We start from the raw sequence: 14,865 nt of genomic DNA, 5'->3' as shown, positions 1-14,865 counted from the left end.
TGCATTTGTATTTCAATAGGTTTCAAGTTATAGAGATCAAAGCCGCCCTTTTTGTAGGGAAGTCGAATAATACCTTTATGGTATACCCTGCATATCAAAAATGCAATTAAAATGGGGACCCTATCTGAATCTGGTATTGTTTCTTTTACTTGTGCTATGCTCCTTTCATCTTTCCTCTCTGACCTCACTTAGTCAACTCTTGTTCTAATGAGTCTTTCAATTTCATGTCCTTAGTGACCCCACTTTTCTCTCTCTTTTTTCTTTGCCGATACCTTCATTTTTGGAAAGATTGGATCTTTCCCTTCTTTTTCTTCGATTAGTGTTAAGAGTGGATGGTTGCGCAACTGCACTTCCTTAAATACAATAATCACCACCATCACCAACCACCATCAAAATCTTTCTGTACTAATGTGTAACGTTTGATAGAGTATATCGCAGTGTAGTGAAGCACCAGTGGAACTGTGGGTGCCTTTATGGCAGTTCAAATGCTAAGCCCCGTGCTCTGAGCTGAGTACACGTGAATTAAGATAATACAGGTCTGGCCGCAGTGGGATGCATGTTCTATTGGGGTTTGTTAACGCGGAAATGAACAGGAGTGACGCACTCGAACCGCCATGACATAGTGTCAAGGGTTCAGGTCTATTACCATGCACATGTTTTATCATAGCATTACCATCCATTACAGCTGCTCCATTAGCTGCGTGTAAAATATACACGCAGTCAACTCTTAGCGTCAGCCATTGTAACATCACGCGCCCGATCACTTCCGTAAACACGGGCCTCATGTATTACCCTCCCAGGACACACCACATGAGCCAGGTAATTGGATTCCAGACATATGACGTATCAAATATATAATAAATACATTCCTCCTCTAAAAGAGAAGCACTTTAATTAAAACAAGCACAATTATTCATAATTAAACTTTTATAGCTACTTCATTAAAATTAATAACTAGGTCAAAGTTACTGCGTCATAGAATAGTCAATACCGTCCTCATAAATCTAGCACTGCGTCCACTAATTCATATCAGGCACTTTTCTTTCATATTTCTGTTCGCCACAACAGACTGTTGATCCTATGAAAATAATTAGAAGGCATTAGAAAACATTACTTGAAGTAAATATGACGAATACATTAAATGTTGTCAAATATTTGCGTACGAGGGCCCTAATTACTCATTATTCTACGAAAAATATGTAATATGCTGTATGCAAGGATTTTTGCAAATTTTTCCCAATTATCATGTATTTGTTAATGACAATGAATGAATGATAATTGTATTATGAGTTTCCCAGCACTTCGCCGCAGGGGCAAGAACCCAGAACGTGAGCCAGTGTTTTTTTCTCTCTGGCGCATCTCCGACAGAGGCTTCCGTTCTGAGTTCGTACTGCAGAAACATTTGATGTCATCTTGATTGCATCTCGCCATTCGCTACAAGAAAGTCCTTGGTAATGCCTAATCCAGTTGCTGGTTGGAGTGTACTCTTTATATAACTCTACACAATAAACAAGGAGGAGGTTGCTAACGAATTCATTAGTTACGTTAATTCATTACCTTAGCAGCGATAATATGAATGCAACAACACTGGAGTAATGAAACATAATAGAGTAAATTAATGTATTATTTGGGTCCACCTTTTCAATACAAAATGTAAATAATTTAAATTACATAAATGATTAGGGGACTAGTTTCGACCTAGTATTAGGGCATCGTCAGCCTAAAGCAAAATTAAAACAAAAAATATCGAAGAAATTAAATAATGTAAAGACTCGTAGGCCTACGGTTTCGTAAAAGTACATACCATGTGAGATATTGTGCAGCACTGTGTTAAAAAAATAACTCTCTGAAAGAGATTCATAATAAATCCAGTGAATATTAAAAAGATGTTATAGAAAGGAATCCTTGAGTTGCTGGAATATGCTGGCTCCTTTAAGATGCAGGTATCCAACTGAAGAACCATTGAGCCGAAGTTACGTCGTTCGGTGAATAGCCCTGTACTATCAACATAGATGAACAATGTACGACAGTGACCTTACTGTCCTCCGAAATAGACCCCTCCCATAACTATGCACTGCTGAGATCGTAGATACATGTTCTGGAAACTTTGCACGAAGGCTTCCTAAGGGATGGTGTTCAAAAGCCTCGTCACGTTTCGTTGGATGTCAGGATTATCGTCAAATCTCTTTCCTTCCAAAGCGATTTTGAGCCGTGGGAATCGGAAGAAGTCTGAAGGATTGAGATCTAGCGAGTATGGGGGATGATCAAGTTGCACCACCCCCTTTTTTTCCCATGAACTCTTTGACGATATTGGCTGTGTGCGGGCGACACCAAATTTCTTGAACTCTATTATCACTGAGGATTAAACCTGGTGTCTCAGTTACGACTCTGAAACGAAATGGCAAAACATGGAATGGCGTTCTCCGAGATCCCCTCGTCGGAAAAAGGTCGGAGCCGAAAATTCACGCATCAAAACTATGCTTTTTCGATAGTCAAGGCATTATCCGCAAGGAATTCCTACCTAAGGGAACGACGTTGAATGCTGCACGGTACATTGAAATTTTGACCCGTTTCATGAAACGTCTACGTAGGGTACGACCCCAGTACGCACAACAAGGTTCATGGGTTTTTGCCCATGACAACTCTCGCCCGCACACAACCAATACCATCAAATATTTCATTGCCAAAAAGGGGGTGGTGCAACTTGAACATTCCCCATACTCACAGGATCTCAATCCTCCAGACTTCTTCCTATTCCCACGACTTAGACTCGCTTTGAAAGGAAAGAGATTGGACGATATTCCTGACATCCAACGAAACGTGACGAGGCTTTTGAACACCATCCCAAAGGAAGCCTTACTGCAAAGTTTCCAGGACATGTATCGCCAATCTCAGTAGTGCATAGTTATGGGAGAGGACTATTTCTAAGGACAGTAACGTCACTGTCGTACATTGTTCACCTATGTTGGTAGTACAGGACTATTCAACGAACTTTATTGTCACAGTTTGTATCATTCCGCAATGCAATAGTTTCAAACTACTTGGCATAACTATCTGTGACAATTTAAATCTGGATATACAATGTGAGGAGGGAAGGTGCAAAGCAACAAAAATCCTGGGGTTCCTACATAAGTATTTAAGAGGGTTCAGTCAACGAGAAGTACGGTCAGCTTACCTTTGCATGGTTCGCCCCATACTGACGTATGGTCTATCTGCTTCGCATCCTACAACAGAGGACAATAAGCTACAGAGAGTACAACGCCGCGCCGAAAGACTAATTAAAGGTCACTTCCCCCCTCCCATCCAATAAGGTTATCTTCCACTGAGACAATAGCCAAACGAACTGACCTGATCTTTCTTCGGATATTCCTCTCTACCTCTTTTGCCCTCTCAACGACTCATGGTGGTATAGACGCGAGTGAGAGCCTCTCCAGTATTTATCATTGCGAAGGTGTCATAAGACGGTGTTAAGTGTATTTCAAGTGTGCATTCAGTGGTGTTTTAACTTGTGCATGTGCAGTGGTACTTTAATTGGAAGAAGGTATCGTGATTCGTAAGTAATTTGCAAAAGTTTATCGAATTACAATGGGTAACTCACGTAAACAAGTGAAGGCTAAAGCCCGCATCGCTCAGCCCGCGAGCAGGAGAGCCACCCCACTCTCTAACGGCAAGGAAATAAACAGTTACAGCCCATGCTCTAATGTGGCAACTGCTGAAACTACGCGGGAACAAGTGAAGAACACCAACCGTTCTGTAAATTCACAGAACAGCGCTGCCAACATCTTGGCCTGTGATGATCAGTGCACTCCATCGGACACTTTGCGAACCAGTGTAAGCAAAGAGGTTATAGATACTACGGTGTCGCTAACGTTGGATAACCTCATTGAGAACAGTTCACTCCTCGACGAACTTGTAGACAGAGTAGCCGATAAAGTCATACAAAAACTTAAGGAAAGTATTGATTTTAATACTGATGTAATAAGAGAATTAAAATGTGAACTCAGCAGACGAGACGAGGCAATAACTGAACTTCAACGGCAGTTAGACGATAGGACAGATGAGTTGGAAAGTTATCAACGTCGGAACAGTTTACGCATATTTGGAGTACCTGAAATTGCAGGGGAAGACACGGACAAGCGCATTCAGGAGATTGCCACTCGAATCAATGTTCCACTTGATCCAGCGATGATCGACCGTTCACACAGAGTTGGTATCAGAAGTCACAACAAAACCAGGCCCATCATTGTGAAATTTGTTTCATACGCCTACCGAAATGCAGTCTTCCAATCAAAGAGGCTGTTAAAGAACAGCGGTATAACTATACGGGAGGACCTAACTAAGACCCGTACTGATATTCTCAAACGTGCTGTGAGCCATTTCGGACTAAATTCAGTGTGGACTATGGATGGTGTTATAATGGTGCGCGCTGGTGATGTGAAACATCGAGTGAAGACTGAACGTGACCTTGAGGAACTGAAGAAACGCTACCCAGCTCCACTGAAATGATGCGGCGCGATAATTCGTATTCCTGTGCATCACTTGATTACTGGAAATACTTAGGACGAGAAGTAGAGATAATTCTGGCGAGGCTAACAATACAAAAGTCTCTCTTTCGCAACCATTCTATTTAGCGTAGTATATTAGTTATAATTTTTTAATACTTAGAAATATCTGCTAACGCAATTCATTTTATACCAATTTTCTACTCATTTATTTTTCTCACTTCATCACATAATTTCTAAATCCTTAAGTTATTTTATATTTGTATAGGCTACTAAAATCATCGTACTTCTTTGTACGATTTGCTATTGAACCCTTTGTACCATATTGTACACATGACAAGTAATGAGTGTGTCTTATCTGATTTACTATACGATTTTAGTGTGAGAAACACAAGAAATCTTAAGGTCATTCATATCAATTCTCAGTCTCTTGTCGACTCCTCCCATATATCTGAGTTCCGGCACATTTTTGGCAAGAGTTCGTTTGATATTATCGCAGTCAGTGAAACATTTCTTAAACCTTCAGTACCAGATTCTGCCATCTGTCTCGATGGGTATAATATTTTCCGTAACGACAGATTAAACAGAGCCGATGGTGGTGTTGCAGTTTATTTGAAGAATAGCATAAAATGTAGTGTACTTAGTAAATCTCCTGCAGAGTACAGTAAGAAACCTGAGTACATAATCCTTGATATAGCCCTTTCAGATACTAAAATTCTTTTCGCTTGTATATATCGTCCACCAAAAGTAGGGCTCATGGATACATTCCTGAATGATATGTATTCTCATGTTATGAATTATAAATATATATTCGTTGTGGGCGATGTTAATGCTCGGTTCGGAACTGGGGCGTTTGAAAGCGGAAAAATACGTGATGTGCTCAACGCTTGTAACCTCGACTGCCTTCCATTCAATCCAACCTTTCATACTGCCACTTCCGATAGCACTCTCGACATAATCTCATCGAACTGCAATGAGTTGGTAGTAGAATACGGACAGGAAACAGCTGCCGGTTTTTCTGGTCATGACTTGCTGTATGCTGTATTCACTTTATCCACGCCAAAACAAATTCCTAAAACTATTCTTGTTCGAGACTTCAGTAAATTTGACGTGAAAAATTTTCGTGCTGACGCTGAATTACTACCCTGGTATATGTTTTTTCGGTCTAATGACGTAGATCAAAAAGTATCTCTCTTCAACAGCTTTGTACTTTTACTCTATGACAAGCATGCGCCACAAAAAAGAATTCTCGTAAAACACCGGTCATCACCATAGTTCAATAAGCGTATTAAGGAATTGATAAGCAAACGAGACAGAGCTAGGAAGAAATTTATTAAAACTAAACTTCCAGATGATTACGAGCAATTCAGGATCTTACGTAACGAGACAAAACAAGTAATTAGGAACACTAAAGTGAAGTATACGTACAACATCTTCCGTAATTGTAAGAGCACCTCAGCTCCTTGGCGTGCTGCAAAATCTCTTGGTATTGGAGTCAGTCACTCTCTAGATAGCCAGATACCTGTTACTCCATCTGAATTAAGTGAATATTATATGACATCAGTCTCTAACTCCAACTCTCCGAAAGTATCAGAGACTGCCAAACATTATAGACATCTCACTCCAAGTAACAGAGATATATTCTATTTCATGCACCTACACCCTTCACAGGTAGAAAAAGCAGTCAGATCAATACGAACTAAAGCTAAAGGTCCAGATAATATTCCAATATCCATGATTTCTACCTGCATGGACATATTTCTTCCTGCCCTTGTGCACTTATTTAACTTCTCTCTACAGAATGGAGTTTATCCCTCAGAGTGGAAGCGTGCCAATGTACGTCCTGTGCCCAAAAAGAAAATACCAACAGTCTGTAGTGATTTTAGGCCTATCAACATCCTCTGTGCACTTAGTAAGGCACTAGAAAAAATTGTTCTTGAGCAGATATGTGAATATTTGTCTAAATACAACATTCTAAATCCCTAACAATCTGGCTTCAAGAAGGGCCATAGTACTACTACTGCTCTTCTGAAGGTTACAGATGATATACGCGCGGCCACCGATAAGAGGCAGCTTACTATGTTATGTCTCTTTGATTTCTCTAAGGCATTTGACTCTGTTAATCATGAGTTGTTTCTTGGTAAGCTGAAGTCAATTGGCTTCTCCCAGAGTGCTCTGTCGTGGTTTGAATCATATCTGTCAAATAGATCACAAAGAGACACGTTCGTTGACGGTCGATTCTCTAGCTGGGAATCAGTAAACTGTGGCGTACCACAAGGATCAGTCCTCGGTCCTTTATGTTTTTCTATTTATATTAATATCTGAAGTCTTTAAGAGCAGTAGCTTTCACATGTATGCGGATGACTTACAAGCTTACTTCCACTTTTGTCCCACTAACGCATCTTCTTCTATAACGCATTTTAACCATGACATCTCTCGATTGATTGAATGGAGCGCAAATCATAACCTCCAATTAAATGTGGGTAAGACCCAGCTTATTTGCATAGGTTACACAAAACTCCTGAAAACTGTTGACCTCAAATCCCTCTCAGCAATAAAAATTCTAGAGACAGATATTCATTATAGTGACACCGTTAACAATCTAGGTCTAATTTTCGACAGAACCTTATCCTGGTCTGATCATACGTCAAATGTAATCCGAAAAGTTGTGTCATCCATGCATATTTTGAAACGTAACGTGTCATGTACACCACCTTTCATGCGAAAACTACTTGTTCAAAGTCTTACATTTCCAATAATTGACTATGGTTCAGTCGTATACAACGACTTATCTGAAACTTTGAGCATAAAACTACAGAGGGTACAAAACGCATGTGTTCGTTACGTTACAAATGCCAGACGTGATGAACACATAACACCCTATTACATACAGCTACAATGGTTGAAACTCCATGAACGTCGGGAAATCTCAGTAGCTGTTGCTACGCAGAAAATCCTCAAACTGAAGACACCATCCTACCTTTATAATGCATTTAAACCTATGGAGTCGGTACATAACAGAGATAATAGGTTTACAAAAACCATCCTTCCAATTCCCCTTCATCGTACCACTAAATTTAACAAATCCTTTGTTTGCACTGCATCACGTATCTTTAACGTCTTTAATCTTCACCGTTTCGCAAGTAACACTAACTGTACCCAACTAAAGCAGTTCTTAACATCTATCTTTCTGGAGGAGTACGCAAGAGGCTGAGATCAGGCATTCTTGTGTCGAACAATCAGGAATATGTATATTTCGAAGAAAATTGTTTCTCTGCTTTAGCTGTATATTCTTTAAACCCATGTAATCCAAAATAACATAAGGGCTTAATGATTTACTTTCTTACTTATTATATAATGTATGTCTTAACCTTACTGGATTTGGTATCTGTATTTTCATTTTTTTTTAAGTTTCTTGTTTAGTTTAATACTTTAATATTATAAAAATGTAGTTACTGTTTTCATAAATCTGCATTGTATTATAAGAAGACGCTACATAAAGGGGCTTTTCAGTCTCAGTGGCATGTAAATCATGATCAATAAATTCAATTCAATTCAATTCTCCAACGACTATCGCTTCTTTATCGCTCAGCTCAGAGAAACGGAGGAGTTACCATTTGGCCGCCTTTCGCCCGCACCTCTTCCTTTCAGAAGGGTTTCTATTGGCGTTGCGCAAAGCTATGGAACACCGGGTGAGTTGGCTGTGCAGCTAGGGGCACGCAGCAGTGAGCTTGCATCCTGGAGACAGTGGGTTAGAAACCCACTGTCGACAGCCCTGAAGATCGTTTTCCTTGGTTTCCCATTTTCAAAGCAGGCGACGGCCACGGCCACTTCCTCCCTACTCCTAGGCCTTTCCTATCCCATCGTCGCCATAAGACCTATCTCAGTCGGTGCGACATAAAACAAATTGTAAGGAAGGCTATGAAACTCGCTATCAGGGAATGTCAAGAACTTGCCTCTTCCAAAATTTGAAATTTAATGGAATTGCTTCATGTTTCTGTGAGTGTGTGGGCGAATAATAATAATAATAATAATAATAATAATAATAATAATAATAATAATAATAATAATAATAATAATAATTTATTTATCCTGGCAAAGTTAGGGATGTACTCCCTTTCTTACACTTAACCAGTCTTAACCTAGAACACTTAACAATGATTACTGATGACAATAATAATTATGATAATCTTAATAATAATAATAATAATAATAATAATAATAATAATAATAATAATAATAACAATAACAGTAATAGTATTGACAAAAGTAATCACACTTTAAAAAATCATATCATCTATATAATACAAATCGTACGTAGAGTACATTAAAAATGTATGAATAATGAGTACTATAACTACTACTTAAGATAAAGTTTAGAAAATATATACATTTCTACAGTACACCGAAATGAGTGAAAGATTGGTAGACTGAGAGGAAGTATGCGAGCACAGGAATAATTGAATGAATGATTAACTAACTACCAATAGACAGAATGAACGAACAGTAAGAAATTATATATACCCTATGTATTCCTTGCATAGTATAATTTAAGTATTTTGTAAACTATATAAACAATATCTCATCTTAATATAGGTCTAGGGAACATTTTATATCTACTGCTCAACGTTTTTCTCTAGACTGTCCATATTTCTTAACTTGTGGTAAATAAATAATGCTAGTAGTACAGTATTCTTCATTTGGGTGAGTGAGGAGGGTTTTCACGGGGGACTGGTTTCACCTTCTCCTTTCCATTTTTCATCGAGTTTTCCTTCTCGGGTCTGGTTCTGGCCACACGTCGATCGAGTCCCGGATACGCTCATTTTGCCCATACGTGACACAAATGATGCGACTTCGGACATGATTTTAATAAGATGGAGAGATTCACATAATTCCAATGAGCTATACAGCGCGCTGTATGGTTTCAGTGCTGACTGATAGACTCCTGGATATGTATAAGAAATTGTAGCATCGCATATCAAAACCTCTGGGGGATATTGTACATACGCTGAAAGTAATAATTGCAAGATTATTCTAAAGCAAAATTTATTTTGTTTCGTTTTACTATATCTTTATCACTATCCCGAATCAAGGAATCCTCCGAAGTATTCACTAGTATATAAATCATATTGGATATAGAAGGATGTTCATCACTGTAAATCGAAAGATAAATTATCAAATTGTAAAGCTTATCCCAGCTGTTAATCTGAAGATTCCCATTCCCTCCGTACTGTAGCATCCACGTAAACGTCTCGGTTGCCACACACATTTTTTGATAAAACACCTTCACATTCAAGGAACTCAACACTTCAAAACATGCATTCATTGATGAATATCGTCAAATCTACCACCGTCGTCTACTTAAATAACAAGATCACTATTATCCTACATCGATACGTGTATCGAACCAGATGTTTCTTCTGAAGCCATTAAAATTAGATAGAATCTTGTTCAATCTCCCATGAATACTCACCAGTTTCCTTTGGAAGGGGATATCCCCTGATCACAAATCTTGTTTCGATATGTTTAACGGTTTTGTCCTTCACTTATAACTTTTCCCCGGTGTATATTCCTTATCTGCTTTTCCCAACGAGCTGAAATAACATAGAGACTGTGTGCCTGACATCAGCGCTCCTTGCGGAGGCAAGTCATAAAGGACAGCCATGTTTCGAATTATCAAAACAAAACGAGTTGGCGCGAGAACATAAATGATGAGGTGACATAGAGACTGTGCGTGGCGATTGAACATTGTTAGTTTTAAGAAGTGAAAAGTTAAATTCTCGCCTTCAAGCAAACCAACCTCATGCTCAGCGTACGGCTGCACTAAACGGAGTAAGGTGGTTGATAATATTCCTTTTGTTCAGACTTATCATATGTGACCATTTCTTCGTACCTGTTAGACCTTCAGAGTTCATTTTTGTTGCCATCTGGTGTTGATATATGATTCGTTGAAGTTCGATATTCAGGTTTATTTTTTCTCACCGTAATGCTGAAGACTGTGTGTCACTCTCTGTATCTTGTACTTGGGCGTTGGTTTGATGTAGGCCTATTTCAAACAAACGTACGCCGAACATGGTAAATACAGTATTATACTGGTGTTTATGAAATTGATGAAGTGTTTATTGTAGACGACAGTCGCACTATTATTTGAAATTAGGCTACATTTCATAATGGACAACTTTCAAGGTTACCTTTCAGTTAGTAATCCCGGTGTGAGACGGTAAAAGGAAAACAAGTCCTCTATATCATAAGAAATGTTTTTACAGTCACGCAGCTATGAACTTACATTTGGGAGATAGTGGGGTCGAATTCCTCCGTCGGTAACGCTCAAGATGGTTTTCTGTAGATTCCCGTTTTCGCACAATGCACACAATGGGGCTGTATCTTAACTACGGCCAAGGTCACTACCTTCACAATTCTAGCCCTGTCCAATCATTTCGTCGCTGCAAATCTTCGAAGTGTTAGTGCGACGTTAAACCACTAGCAAACAAGAAATAAATAAATATTATATACATAATTACGTTAAACATAGAGTGGTACTCATGGAGATTCAACCTATCGTAGGTACCCAACTTCCGTTTTAAGGACTTCCTCCACAAATACTCACTTACGTCGAAGGTCTTTATTGTGATTTACGCTTAACCACAACAGCCAGGTAGGATAATACTCTTGTCACTGTATGACGATTCTCCTTATATCCTTTTCAAACTACCCTACAATCAGCTGATCGTGATGATGTCTTCGAGCAGCAACATGGATGAAGTGGCGGTATTCGCACTCTATGATTATTTATGTTCTGAACTTTCGGCTAACGGTCTTTAATTTTGAGCTAGTGATCCTATAATGCGTATCTTCGACATTTTTTGTCATTCGAAAGCCACGCCCCTTGCTTATATGGCCACTAAAAACTTGGCGGACGTTTGTTCAATTAGCTTCAGCCAGGTAGCGCTTCAACCTCTCTATGTTATTCTAGCTCGTTGGTATTTCTCTTGAAGCTTTGTATTTAGGGATTTTAAAAACTGAAGTTTCTACAATAGTATAATTCGATCCATAACCTAGCACGCAGCACGAGCGACTCATTTTTGGGATATGTTACAGCCGTTCCAACGCAACAACGTACACGATTATGCACAATATTATAATATAGTACATATTTTCACACATACACTTCTAACAACACACAGTACTAATGCGTTAAAGAGCGAGAATATCTCCGGTATATATACCGAACTAATACAGTATATCTGTCGAAATAACATTATTCAAACATAACCATATATGCGAAACACATATTCCTACGATCATCCCATTGCCCTCTCAATCAATAGTAGCATTAAGTTCAGATATATTGTAGTCGATCTTGATCCGACACTACCATAAAACCACTACCACTACTACACAAGTTTTCAATCCGTCCCTGAAGGGGATAACGGGTCTCCTAGACGGTAACGCTGTCACTAAAGCGTGGGAAATTTGATTCATTGAAGGAGATATGCGGAAAAGGTGAGGGAGTTGGCGGCCGTGGCCTGTAATAGTAACTATCCTGGCCTTCCCTTGCTGCAGGCGAATTGAAATCCGCGGGAAACCATTCTCAGGACATCCTACTCGGATACAGAATTATTTAATACTAATTAAAATCGTTAATCATGGCAGAGCAACACTTTGTTGCTCTTTGTTTATGTATCCAAGGAGTTGGTGGGCATTATTGCCACCACTTTTCCGATTTTCATGGTAACGGACGCGATGCTGACATGACGAGACATTTGTGACGAGGGCGTGTTGCTGGTGCTGTGTGCGAGGTAGCGACAGGGTCATCAGCATGCCTGCTACAATCTTACGGCGTTCTCCTGTAACTGTATATTGTGTACGAATCAAACGACAATGTAAAGAATGTAATTCCTATTTCTGTAGTAAGTGGACCAGCGAATCATCGAGTGAAACCAACATCGACATAACCAAGAGAAAATCCCTGTATAAAATCAGACCCAGTCGCTATTTAACTACTAGTAACCTGTTACGCCAACATACGCATTACCGCCTCAGACATCTCCGGTCACGAAATAGCACCAGATACTATTACCAAAGACAAAAGAAGAATTATCCAGGCACCACACAAAACTGTCGATGTTTTTGCCGTTGCAGGTGTCACAACTGCCAATGCCGTCGAACTCGGCGTCCAAATACCTACAGAAAAAAATGCACTCGTCGGAAACATCGCAGACGGAAGAAAAATTATCGTCCCTACAAAAGGCGACGCCTTAATAAGAAACTGACTACAAAATCACATTATACCCTCAAGAACGGATTTTATAATTCTATCCGTTCACCATCTGTAGAGCGATCCAGTGTCCATGATTGCACTTCTTGGGGTCCGGGTTTCGTAATAAATGATCGCTATACTGTAGTATCCACTCTTGGAGAAGGCACTTTCGGGAGGGTGGTCAAGGTGAACGATTTGAAAGAAGGTGGTACCAAAGCACTTAAAATTATAGACAATGAGTTGTCCGACTATGAGGATGCTATAATGGAAGTGAAGGTTCACCAGAAACTTATTGAGCTGGATCCTAAGAGTAAGCATCTATGTGTAAAAATGCTAGATTGGTTTGACTTCCATGGGAATATTTGTCTTGCCTTTGAAGTCCTTGGTCTGAATATATATGATTTCCTTAAACTGAACGACTTTGCGCCTTACCCATTGGAAGATGTAAGGCATATTATTTATCAGTTATGCTATTCCGTCAAGTTCTTGCACGATAATAAACTGACTCACACCGACCTGAAACCCGAAAATATTGTTTTCGTCGACTCGACATACGATGTGATACAGGATGACGTTACGAAAGAGAACTACAAAAAGATCAGAAGAACTGACGTACGCCTTATTGACTTTGGAAGTGCCGTGCTAGAGGATGATGACCACACAAAGATAGTGACGACGAGAAACTATCGTGCACCAGAAGTCATACTCAAACTTGGATGGTCTTATTCTTGCGATGTCTGGTCCATTGGATGTATACTATTTGAGTTGTACACTGGGAGTACCCTCTTTCGGGTCAGTAATAATGTACAGCATTTAGCAATGATGGAGAGGGTGTTAGGCCCGATACCACTTGAAGCAATGAGAAGAGTAAAAAGCAAGTACTTCTCTAGAGGAAGACTTAAGTGGAACATGCGAGCGACAGATATCCGATGGATAAAACTGAGCAGCAAACCTCTTAGTCAATATAAGAATTTTGATTCTGAAGAACATAACCAGTTGTTTGATTTGACAGGGCGCATGCTGAAATATATACCACACACTAGAGTGTCACTCGGAGAAGCACTCAGACACCCATTTTTCAGTGAACTTCAACCTTCGCAAAGATTGGGGGACTTTTGTGCTGGAGGGGATGACTAAGCCACTCTAGAGATGCATCCTAACTCCAGTTCAAACGTTACTTGAAATAATTACAACAAATGGCATGTTTACATTGTTACACCATTATATCACGTCAGTTTACATCTTGTCTCATGTGGAATAGTTAAATAAACTGTACTGAAGTACAAAATCTGCAGTCATTTGAACAGATATATTTTAGTAAGATGATTCTTCTTCTGATGGTGTCTTCTCACAGAAGGTTAGTAACTATGGGAGAGTAAGATTTTCTATTTTGTTTTATCCGCAACAGAGCTACCTTATCGTGGACAGCGAATCACTGTAAACGAATCCGCATCCAGGATAATATGGTCCACCTGGTCCACATTTCCCTTAGTTCTTGCCTAATCACTATCAACATCATATGTAGTTTCCAGCTGTTGGCCAGATCTGCTTGGATCATACGCCTCTCATTTTATTGTCTTCCCACCACTTCTCCCTCTTCACTCTTGCCCAGTCTTCTCCTCTACTCTGCACACACTCTTCCAATCCTTTTATCCACCTGTCTCTTGGTCTTTTTCCTGTTATCTCCTTTTCGTGCATCCTCCTGGGTATCATTCCTCTATCATTCTCGTCTGTGTCCATGCCATCTAAGTCTAGATGCCTATATCCTGTTCTGTAGTGGCTCTTCTTTTACTATCTTCTCATTTATCATCTATCCATTTTTGTCACTCCTATCCTGTTTCTCAGAAATGTCATTTCACTTGCTTGTATCCTAGTCACGGCTGTCTGCTTCATTACCCAAGTTTCTGCTGCATACGTCCGAATAGCTACATAGTACGTCCTGTATATCACTCCTTTGCTTCTCTGAGGGACATCCTTGCTCCAAACCTTACCTTCTATAATCAGCAATACCAGACTGTATTTATCATTTCGGTAGATATGACTGAAATACAGTCGAACTTCGATATCTCGAAGTGCTTGTGAAGGCTGAGAGCACTTCGATTT

The 14,865-nt window shown here is 39.6% G+C and overlaps 1 pseudogene; it reads left to right on the top strand.

Moving 5' to 3' along the window:
* LOC136877701 (dual specificity protein kinase CLK2 pseudogene) overlaps positions 1-13,899 on the top strand; it is a 130,260-nt pseudogene extending 116,361 nt beyond the window's left edge.
* The last annotated feature ends 966 nt before the right edge of the window (positions 13,900-14,865 follow it).

This window comes from Anabrus simplex, chromosome 7, assembly GCF_040414725.1.
Source record: "Anabrus simplex isolate iqAnaSimp1 chromosome 7, ASM4041472v1, whole genome shotgun sequence".
In the NCBI taxonomy this organism is placed as follows: domain Eukaryota; kingdom Metazoa; phylum Arthropoda; class Insecta; order Orthoptera; family Tettigoniidae; genus Anabrus; species Anabrus simplex.
The sequence above is the reverse complement of the archived record's forward strand: the minus strand, read 5'-3'. Positions and strand labels throughout refer to the sequence as shown.